The sequence below is a fragment of the Neltuma alba genome, unplaced genomic scaffold, assembly GCF_004799145.2.
Source record: "Neltuma alba isolate B1F8T4 unplaced genomic scaffold, ASM479914v2 tig00003721_pilon, whole genome shotgun sequence".
NCBI classification, from domain to species: Eukaryota; Viridiplantae; Streptophyta; class Magnoliopsida; order Fabales; family Fabaceae; genus Neltuma; species Neltuma alba.
The window spans coordinates 70,688-82,633 of NW_021633402.1; positions in this window are offsets into that span (position 1 = coordinate 70,688).

Below are 11,946 nucleotides of genomic sequence, written 5' to 3' on the forward strand. Positions count from 1 at the left end.
AATTGATAAAGAGGTATTGAAGAGAAATTAACATACTATTTTTTTTTTAATAAATAACTAATTTAATTATTTTTTAATATTTATAAATCAATGATTTAGGTTTTTTATTTAAAATTGAAGGAAGTAATTTGTACCAAGCGGCAGGTCTTGGAGCCCTACTCAATACCAGGCGTGTCATCTTACTCATGCTAATTTTTTAGCTTAATCCCCTCATAATTTAGAGAGAAAATGTTGTACAATATAAAATCATTTAAAATATCTGTTATTATTCAAAAACCTTTTACGAACTGTGGGACTCTAAAAAGAGAAATTTTTTCGACAGCCGTCCAAGACGCACGATGAAGCAGCATATTATAATGCAACAAGGCAGCACCGTCGACAAGCGACCTTCCAAGAAACAGGAATAAGAAACTGAAACAAAGAGATAAATATTAATATGTGAAAAAGAGGCACTTGTTGATCTCTGAATCTGAAGAAACTCGTTTGAGGAGAAAGCAAAATTCTGCAAATTCTGAAGCTGCCATTTTTTAGGCCTTTGCTTGAGACTTATTTCTTTCTTTCGCTTCCCTCCGCATATCCAGGTCAATCTCTTCTCTTTTACTTGTTTCATGCCATGTCAATCGCTCCATCAACTGTTTTGCAAGCCTTTTTTGGGGAATTTTCACAGAAAAATTCTGCATAAGATTTGCTGTTTTGTTCTTCTTGTGCTAGCTGTTGATTATATATTCAATCTCTTTCTTAGCTATCTTACTCTCGTAGATCTTATAAAACTTGAACGTTTTGAAATTCTTATACTTTAACTTCTGAAAAAGAAAGTCCCAAAACCTTCAAACATATGGGTGGCCTTGATCTATTGACTACTTCATTTATTTTAAGAACTTGTTTGAAGAGGAGGAAGTCTGCAGATCTTTGCCATCTTTGCGAACTATCTTCCCTTCAGATCCAGGTTAATACTTACATTCTTCTCTTTTTTCTTCCACTTTCTTCATCCCATCGATTTAGTCCTTTGCAAGAATTTTTATCTGAGGTTTTAGCAAGGAACAAAAAAAGAGATTGGACACTAAACCGGTTGAGATACTGGTTTAAGGGTTAGTGAGTTAGATCGGAATCAAACCGGTAATAATTAAAATAATATAATTTAGTTAAAATTGATAAAAATATTCATATTCTAATTATAAAAAATAATATTTAATTTTTAAATGGATAATCATGTTACAAAATATTTACGTATAAAAATGTTTTTATTTCTCTTTTTTATTTTTTTTCTTTGTTCTTTCTTGTGACCCTTTTTTTAAATTTTTTTTACCATTTCTTTTCTCTTCGTCTTTCTTCTCTCTCCCATATGCACTCCTCCTTTTCATTTTGCTCCTTATATCACGCATCACAAAGTAGTTTTTCTATCTTTTTTTTGCCTTGGACAGTGAACAAGCAAAGTACAATAGACTATCAACTATGGGTCTTGCCTCACACACATCATCATTTTCCCTTCTTTCTCAAATTGCTTCCTGCCTTCTTTGCTTCTCTTTCTTTCTCAAATAGAGAAACAACAAACTCTAACACCATTTTTTCTCTGTACACTTCATCCATTCCTCCTACTCTCTCTATTATATTTTTACTTATCTTCCAGTTTTCTATGGTTATGCTTCAAAGCGGCACAAACAAAGTTCTATCTTCCTCCACCTTCATGATCTGCTCTATTTCTACCACTTGACTTTGTAGTATTCATCTTCTCTGCAAACGGTGGGGCGTCTGGCGAACGGTGAGAGCAAAAAAGAAGGTCGAAAAAAACAATCGACTAGCCCAATCAAACCAGTGGTTTGCCCAGTTTTTACGGTTTTTTGGTTCATTCTTGGTTGATTGAGAGCCATTTTTTAAGTTAAACCAAACCGGACCTCAGACCAGTTCACCGGTTTTTTGGTAGAATCAGCCGGTCCAGTCCAGTTTTTTCCTCCTTGGGTTTTAGGGTTTGTTTACAGAAAAAATTCTGCAAATTAAAATCCTACTTGATTTTCTTTTTCTGCAAAAATTCTGCAACTACCTTATGGTTATCTAACGAAATTTAAGTCTGTTTGGTTTGTGTTTTTAAGATAGTTTTCTGTTTTTAAAAAAAGCATATCTGCAAACATATTTTTTAAAATTTATTATAAAAATAAAAAATAGAACATGTTTTTTTTTAACGTTTTGTTATTTTTTTGGAAAAATCACAAATAAGACTCCCAAATTACCAAATTTTACACAAAGGTCACCTGAATAAGCAAAATTACCATGAGAGACTTGGTCCGATATTGCAAATATGAAATCTTGGTGAAATGCTTGAAATACCCCTCAGTTAAGTGACAAGTTGATTATAGGAAATGACAAGTTCACTTTAGTGAATGACAATTTCAATAAATTAAATCACAATTTGGTTGAAAAGATGTCAAATGACAACTATGAGAAATATTAAAATTACTTTAACGAATGACAATTTTAATAGATCAAATTACAACTTGGCTGAGAGGCATTTCAGACATTTCGCCAAGATTTCATATTTACAATATGAAACTGGGTCCTTCATGGTAATTTTACTTATTTAGGTGACCTCTGTGTAATTTTGATAATTTAGGGGGTCTTTATTTGTCATTTTTCCTATTTGTTTCTAAAAATAAAATGAGAGAAGAGCCCGATAATATTGTACTTTCATTAATGACAATCATACAAATAAAGCAAACTATTCTTTTACCCTTCACTTTATCATTTTAAATATTTCAAAATAATGATTCAAATATATCTATATATATTTTAAATTTTTTATTTTAAAAATTTATTTTACATGATTGTTTTTAAAATATTAAAATAAATTGAGTTAAAGGTTACTTTTGTCCAACTAGTTTTGGTGGGAGTTATGAATATCTGCAACCCAAACGGTCAGCTAATCAACTGTAGCAATGAGGAACTTGCCCGAGTAAACCCAAACTGTGAACTGATCAAATATGTTGAATTTTGGCTTCGCCACCTGTATTCTACGCATTACGCCGCATGATAAATTTTTTCTTCGAAAAAAAAAAAAACCAAGGCTGCCTTTCTTCATCCTTGCTCGACCTGGCTTCTGCCTTTCTTGGGTGTGGGGGATTTAGATTTTTTTGAGTAGCTTTCGTTGGGGCAAAGGCTAGGTCTCTTTATCCTTTGCTGCTTCGATTCTTGGCACCTCCGTCGGCAGTGTCTCGGCCACTCGCTTCTCTTTTGCTTCAATCGGTGCCTCTTCGACAGTAACTGTTGTTGTTTCTCTTACTCGTAATTGAGAAATGGGCACCTTCTTCTCGCTAGATCTGACAGCTTAGGCATTCCTATTGAGGGAAATTGAGGAGAAAGAAGCCCTTTCCGAAAAACTGAGCAATGGAGGTCTCGGGTTTTGTTATTGAACTCTTCATTGTGGCAAAACGATCCCTTCTTGTTTAAGATGCATTAAGATCTTCTCTCAAGTTTTCATCTGTTTCTATGGTTTGAAACAGAGGAGTCAGACACCGGCAGAAATCCTACGCGTTTCCCCCATTTTGAAGAGCTTCGACATTCCGTTTCTCTCTTTCAACATGAGGGGGGACGCGATAGATTCAAATTGGAAATAGGTTTGGTGTCCATCGTTTTGACCACCACCCTAAGCTCGCTAGATCCAAATTATTTATATTTTATTTAGATAGTCTGAATTTAATTTTTTTATTTATTCATAATAATTATTTTAATATGTATAAAATGTAAATAAAGATAATTTTTTTAAAGAAAATAATTTTTTCTATTTACAAATAATTAATTAAAAATTTTAAATTTAGAATGTTAAAATCAATTATAAATGATCTATATCTGATGAGTTTAGGATGCTCGTGATAAATAGTGAAAGTGGCTCCTATTCAAACTCCATTCTTATCTTGCCGACGATCTCATTGGTGGCTCTTTGATGGCACGTTTGGTATTTTATATTTATTACGTGGCATAATATGTGAAATACATGTGGCATGCTATGAGAGAGAGTCAACTCAGCATTTTTGTCCCTTTGAATCTGTTTGGGTTTGTGTGTAAGGCTGACATTGGAAAACTTGTTACAAAGTACCGGAAAAGGAATATAATTATTTAAAAATTGTAGTGACTATAAATAATAACAAGAAATAAGAACTGTTCATTTATTATTATAATGTACTGGTATTTATTTTTTTTCTTTAAAACCTTGCTATAATTCTCCTATTGACATTTCTACGGTTTTACTACTTTCGGCACGGTATTGTTAGGAGAAAAAAAAATTTCGAGTACTCACAACTCTTCTACGAAAATTTGTGAAAATCCCTGGAACAAAAATGCTGTTTAACCCAAATAAAAAAAATAAAATCAAACTAGCTTTTTTTTTTGCCAGAAAAATCAAACACTTCAGGTTTGAAAACTATATACACTATGTATGCTGTATAATGCTCAAAAACTATGTGACTTGTTTTTTAAAATAATGATCCAAACAATTTTTTAATTTTTTATTTTGAAAGTATGTTTTAAAAAAATTACTCTACAAAATTGTTCTAGAAACACGAAGGATAAAATCAAACAAGCCTATTTTAATATCCTTTTCCGTACTGTTAAGTTCTTATAATTCAACGGGCATTTTCATTTTCACGATATTGGTCTCGTTCATCTATGCATTTCATGTTCAGATAACAATCTAACATTATTCTAACTAGAACTTGTGTCCCATGCTTTGCACGGAGAGCTCATAAATCCAAATTTATTATATCATGATTCTCAAGCATCTAAAGTATCTATTCATTTTTTCAATCAAATAAATTGATTTGATTTGATTTTAAAAATTATTTTTGGACACATTTTTAAAAAAAATACCACAAAAAAAAAGATTGGATAAATCATGGAAAATTCGCATACCCTCTAATTCATAAATCTCAAGGTTTGTTTTATTCAATTTTTTTTTATTTCTTATATGCATTAGTTATATGAACAAATATCTTCTTTACTTCTTTCATTACCTCACACATTTTGCATTGATAAAGTAACGATGCATTCTTTTTTTTTTTCTCTTTCAATTATAAAAGATGATTGAGCTAGATTTTCAATACTGTGTTTTGGATATATTCATAGAAAAAGATGCCCATCCGCTGAACTTGTAAGTTACCAATTATTTCATGTAAGTTGTAGCGTCTTATGAGCACCAAAAACAAAAACGCAGATATCAGAGAATGAGTTACCACACTTGCCAAGCCTTGTGTTTTCATTTTTTGGTTTTTTCCTCTCCTATAAGGCTAGAAAGACTTGTTCAAAATAATTGAAACACATCTTAAACCCATACTTATAGATAGGCGAGGCAAGAATTTTGTGCCAGATTCTTAACATTTAATGCCACGCTTCACACATCTAACATGTTAATAACTGGGTAAGTTTTCCAATGACGATATACACTTCTTATTTCTAGAAAGGAAAAGGCAAATCATATTGCATAGCTGAAAATAAAATGAAGTATCACCTCACAGATACCCAAACCGCATACGTGAAATAAGGAAATAATTGAACGGCATTGTGGGTAGCAGAGTATTCATCGTTTTGGTAAAAAAACCTTAACGCCATGCTTAATAACCCATCCTGTTTCCCCACCTCCCAAGTCTAATAAAAGTTATTCAACTGCTCAAGCCACCTGTACACATCAGTTGACAAAATAGATACCAATTAATTGCCAAAAAAGAAAAAAAAGATATCAATTAGGTAATTATATTCAGCTTTATTAAAAAAAATAGCCAACGTCAGCAAGTCATCCTACATGGGGCCTAAAAGCATAATACCCTAACACATATTAGGACATAGGAATAACAAAACGTACAGGATACAACTACCCATTGCAGTTTCCATACTAAGCAGGGGGAAAAAACAAGAAAAGAAAAACAGACATATGTTGCAGGATATAGGCAATCTACATTGACACCCCTCTCAAAGATTAGACAACTCATGACCATGCATTTTCTTACCCATTCTTCACAAAACACAATGGATCTCTAAGTCAAATTAGACACGGGCACGTGAAAAATGAATATAATGCATTTGGGGAAAAACAATTCATACCGGCCATACTTATAACTAAATATATGAATCATACTGGTTAAAAATGACAAATAATGACCAATATCAAAAGGAAGGGAAAAAATGAGGTTAAAAAAAATTAACATCAAAAGAAAGTAATGGAATAGAGGTTAATTTTATTCCTTCAATTAACCAATGATCAATTTGCCTACCTCGCTTCATCATGGAGAATCAACAACAACGTCTCCCCAATTGTTATTCTAAAATTATCCTTAACTCCATTATTTTCAATAACAGAATATGACAGAAAAATTGCTTACTGCAAAATTTCACATAGGGTTCTTGTTAATTGTTAAAAAAAAAAAAAGAACAAATGATTTTTGTCATGAACTGTGTGTACAATTACTATTGCATCACCATTGTACAAATTCCGTTCTAAAAAGATCTTGTACAACACAACGTTGAAATAGAAAATCTGTACAGCTTGAAACATGAGGCAATGTGCAGCATGTGAAACAAACAATACTGTTATTCAAAAAATACGCACCAGCTTACTCTTCCAGGTTTGTTGAAGTGAACTGTCATACTGGACATATACACAATTTTGTGCTGAAACACCACTTGTAAGGCACCTGAACAACAAATAATAAAATACAAATATACCTTTTGTCTTTTAGTGTCTGCATATTTAACCATACAAAATAGAAACCAAACTTTTCTTTAAGTAATAATTTCCTTTTGTAGTGAGCACTATGACAAAATTTTCATTTATGTGGGGGGGAAAAAAAGGTTCCAATAAATGCCATGCAATCTTAGCCATACTTCACACCACTACACATCACAAAATCTAGTGGGAAAGGACGATGGTTCAAGATATTTTGGTCTTCAAAATATCTATTTCAAATCTACTTCAATTGAGGGTCCGTTTGGAATAGCGGTGGGAAAAACAACTTATTTCCAATATGACTCTTAGGAAAGTAAGATTGGGTAAAAGTTAAATTAGGTAAAGTGAATTGTGTTTAGATTAGAGTTTAAAAAAGTTAGTTTGTAAAAATGAGATTAATAAAAAGTTTTTTGGATTATGATTGAGTAAAAGTAAATTTGTTTGTAAAATTACCAAAATGGGTATGAGTTTTAATAAATAATAAAACATGATTAAAAAAATAATTTTACGTAATACAATGAATCTAAATTAATTTAATATGAAGAGGTAAAATTTAATGAGTGAATTAAATTTTAAAATTTTAGAAAAATCATAAAAAATATTTTAAAGATAAAGTGAAACATGATTAATAATTTTTTTGAACTAATTTTAACTAATTAATTATCCTTACGTAAAGAGGCCAAGAGATTAGTGGAGGGAAATTTTTCTTTACTTTTCCGAATTCTTGAACGTCCGTCCTTCAAGTTTCATCCAAAAATAAAAATTAGACTATTAGAGGCATTCAAGTAAGCATACGAACTGAAGCATCTGGAGGATCTTTTTGCTCATTAACAAAGGTGGCGCTATTCTTTTCCAATAACATCTCACCGCGTGTCCTAGTATAATTGGCAAAATGGCGTCAACGGAGCCAGTGCTCAACTCGTAGCAATGAAGGCAACTCTTCTGCCCACAGTTTCTGCCCCCTCAATAAGCTCCTCAATAAGCTCCTCCAGGCTTATTTTTACCGTGCGGTTAGGCAGCTTATTTTCTAATATGCCCAATATATCATAAGTCCTCCCAAATATCACCAAAATTTAATTGGGCTTGTTTTGAAATTGGGACAGGTTTGGGCTAACAAACACTGACCCAAACAAGCTAAGAATCTCCCCATGTCTACGACTCAAAAGCAAAACCAATGAGAAATAGAATCATCATCCACATTAATAATTAATAATTAATAATAAGACAACATTTTTTTTTGGCTAAGTCTTGCAAAATTGAACCAATGAAACCATTGAACGTAATACGTGTTTGAGGAGAAATAATATTCCTTTTGTAATCTTCAATTGTCCTCCTTTGAATCTGGTAAAAAAAAAAAATTGTCCTCCTTTGAACCACCGCAACTTAGCCCGCTACTTTGCATTAAATATTTTTATGTAGCCTCAAGATATGGACAAAAATAACCCTCTACTTTTCCGAACGCAAGACTACAATAGGGCGCAGATAAGGAAATACAGAATGGGGATAGAGGAACACAATGTAAATATACCTCCGCAGTCATCTTGTTAGTTTGCGGTCCTCATCGACTGCTGCAACCATAGAAGTGAAAATAGAGGATATTGTTCTCCGTTCAAATGAAAAATAAAAAGGAAAATACCATTTGGTTGTTAACATAAAAAACTGAGCATATCACATGAGGATCCATTATTGAATACCTTGCAAGAATCCTTGAATCTATCAACCCCATCTTTGACGTGAGGAGAGACTTTAAAAATCTCTAAAAGCAAGGGAATCCCTTCTTCTGCGATGATTGACCGTAGGCTAGTATAAGAGATGGGATGAGATGGGAGACCTTGTTTTGAACCGCAATTTGTACAATGACTATGAAGAAGAAGAAGAAAGTGATGACGAAGGAAGGAAAGAAAAGCTAAACGGAGGGAGCTTGGAAGAAGATTAGATGCCGAGAGAGATGAGATAGAAGGTGAGAGAAGAGGCTTATGGAGGACAGAGGTTGAAAATGTCAAATGGCTACAGTAAGGGAGAAGAGGCAGCAGGAACACGAGGTTATTTGAAATTTGAAATTTGACATTTACAATATTTAAATACGGAATAATTGTAAAAAATTCAACAACCTAACAGAAATATTTTTTCTAGTTTTCATTTTTTAAATATTTTAAACAGATTAGAAAAAATATCTTGTGTATTTTGTATTTAAAATAAGGAAAAGAAAGTTACATAATAAAAATTGTACAATATTATAACAAACAATATAAGATTGTGCTAATATTTTGTTTTAAAAAAAAAGCTTATGAGGATATGGAGTAATTTGAAAAATAATCATAACCAACCTTAAAAAATAATTTTTTGAGTTTTATTTATATAAATTTTTTTAAAAAGTAAGAAAGAAAAAATATTTTATTTTTAATCATAATTTTTGTCTTGTATTTAAAGTAAAGAAAAGAAAATTACAACTATTTCGAAACTTATCTATAATTTTTTAATTTTCAAAATTATAAAAGTTAATTTTTGTACATATTTAAGAAAAGCAATAAAGAGAAGTATTTTCGAAATCTTTTTGACCATGTTTTAAAACCTACAAGACAATGTTGCACTCAGCCAATTACCTGAGCCACCAGACACAAAGACCGAAAACTTATTTGCAAGCAATATGTCATTTATGATAGCTTCTGAACACTGATTTAGGTGTGGAGCCCATGCTAAGCTATTTTTGAAGGTGGCTTGGGGGAAGAGTTTGTGTGTGTATATTGATATGAAATGTTTTTTTTTTTTAAACATCACAATCATTTTTTTTAATATCTTTCTATTTGTTTATAGTTGAGGAAGTATTCACAAAGATAATTTAAAAAAAAATGATGAATATAAGACATGGTTTTTATATTTAGAACTAAAATTAATTTAATAATTAGATCCTATATTAAGGATAAAAAAAAGTATTTGTTAGTCTGGAGGCTATGATGCGGTGCGCATGAAGGCACGCTATGACTGCCACAACAGCAAAAGCTTGGAACTTTCCTGGTAAAGTAAAAAGTGAAGAAGCCAATTAAAGCACAGCAACCGTCAGTACAAGTTCAAGTTGTTGATAAGAAACATCAAATCAATAAGCAAAGTCGTTGGGTGGACTTAGTTGCCCCGCAGCTTGGTCCCACTTTGGAAATATTCAAGAAGAGCAAAAGAAAGGAGGGAAAAGGAAGGGGAAAAAGAAAAGTCACAAACGCGGGATGACTTGACTGGGTCGCTAGGAAGGCTGAAACAAGACATAAATATGTGAGGGATGGAGGCATTTGTTGATCTCTGTATCTGAACAACTTGTTTGAAGATAAAGCAATTCTGATCTGCAAATTCTGAAGCTACCATTTTTGAGACGGAGCTTTGCTTGTGAGCTATTTCTTTGGCGCTTCACTCCACATCCAGGTTCTTTCTTCTCTTTTGATTGCTTTATCCCATGAATCCATCATCCTTCTATTCTTCTGCCTGCAAAGGATTTCTTGTCTTATTTCTTCTCCTACTGCTGTTGATTCAATCCCCTCCTTAGCTCTCTTACTGTCACGCGCACATCTAATAAAACTTAAACATTTGAATTTGAATTTCTCTTATACCTCAACTTCCGAAAAAACAAAGTCCTAAAACCTTTAAAGATATGGACGCATTTGATCTGTTGATTAAGCTCTTCATTTATTTATTCATATTTTTCTTAATGAAGTAAGCGACTGATTTATTTGAAAAAGTGAAGTGCTTCTTTCTTTCATCTTAATCACTCCCCATTTCGTTGTTATGCGTTGAAAAGGCAACTAGCAAGGCATATTCTCTTTTCTCATGATCCATTTGCTTGATCCCAAGGATTCCCGGAATTTCTACGGTTTTTTTTTTCAAAAGAAAACAAACAAAAAAATCAATATCTATCAATTTATCCAGTCCAACTTCTTTTGAAAGAAAAAACCACTAACACAAAGGCCTGGTTAATACGCCTTCGACACATGTACTTTTCACTATAGCTCTGCTTCTTTTAAAATAAATTAAGTTGTTGGTAAAAAAAAAAAAATAACCATCAAATAAATCAGTGAAGTTGTTGGGTGGACTTGACTAGTAACTACTAAGTTGGCCCCATGATGAATTCTTTCTTTCGCACTATTATTCTATCCATAAATATATGCTCTTCACTTTAGCATCAATCGTTACTCTCCATCAAGTTGCTATATATCGATCGTTCCGCAACTTATTCCCACTTGCTAAATAGTTTTGTTTGATACTTTTATCACGTTAATCAAAAGCCAAACCATCAACACGTGAGCTTCTCGGAAACTGGAAAGAGAGCCTCTGAAACAGAGGGATAAATACATGTGAGGCATTTGTTGATCTCTAAATCTGAACTGAAGAGCTTGTATCAAGAGAAAGCAATTCTGCAAGTTCTGAAGCTGCCATTTTGTGAGAGCTATTTCTTTCGCTTCCCTCCACATCCATCCAGGTTCATTTCTTCTCTTTCATTTGCTTTGTCCCATGGATCCACTGCTCCTTCTACTGTTTTCCCTGCACTTTTCCCCGGAATTTTCGGAGACAAATTCTGCGTAAGATTTTTTGTTTTCTTCTCCTTGTGCTAGCTGTTGATCGTATTCAATCTCCTCCTTAGCCACCTTACTGTCGTGGATCTAATAAAACTTCAACATTTGGAATTTTTTTAACATCAACTTCTGAAAAACAAAGTCCCAAAGCCTTATGGGTGGACTTGATCTATTGATTAAAGTCTTCATTTATTTTATTCAAATTTTTTTAATGAAGCAAAGGGCCCATTTATTTATTCTATAAAAAGGCAAAGTGCTTGTTCTTCCTTTCACCTTAATCACGCTTGAAAAAGGCATCGATATAAATGAACAGGACATGTTCTCTTTTCTCATGATCCACTTGCTCGGTACGGTTTTGTTTTTCACAGAAAACAAACAAACATTAATATATATCAATCTATTCAGTCCAACTTCTTCTGAAAAAATAAAGAAATTAACACACGGCCTGATACGCCTTCAACACGTGTACTTTTACTCACTGTATATAGCTTCTTCTAGAATAAATTAAGTTGTTGATAAGAAGCATCAGATAAATCAGTCAAATTGTTGGGTGCACTTGACTAGTAAGTTGAGCCTATGATGAATCGCGTTATTCCATCCATAAAGACAGGTTCTTCATTTTAGCATCAAACATTCCGTAACTGGTTCCCACTTCCAAAATATTTTTGTTCGATGTTTTTATCACGT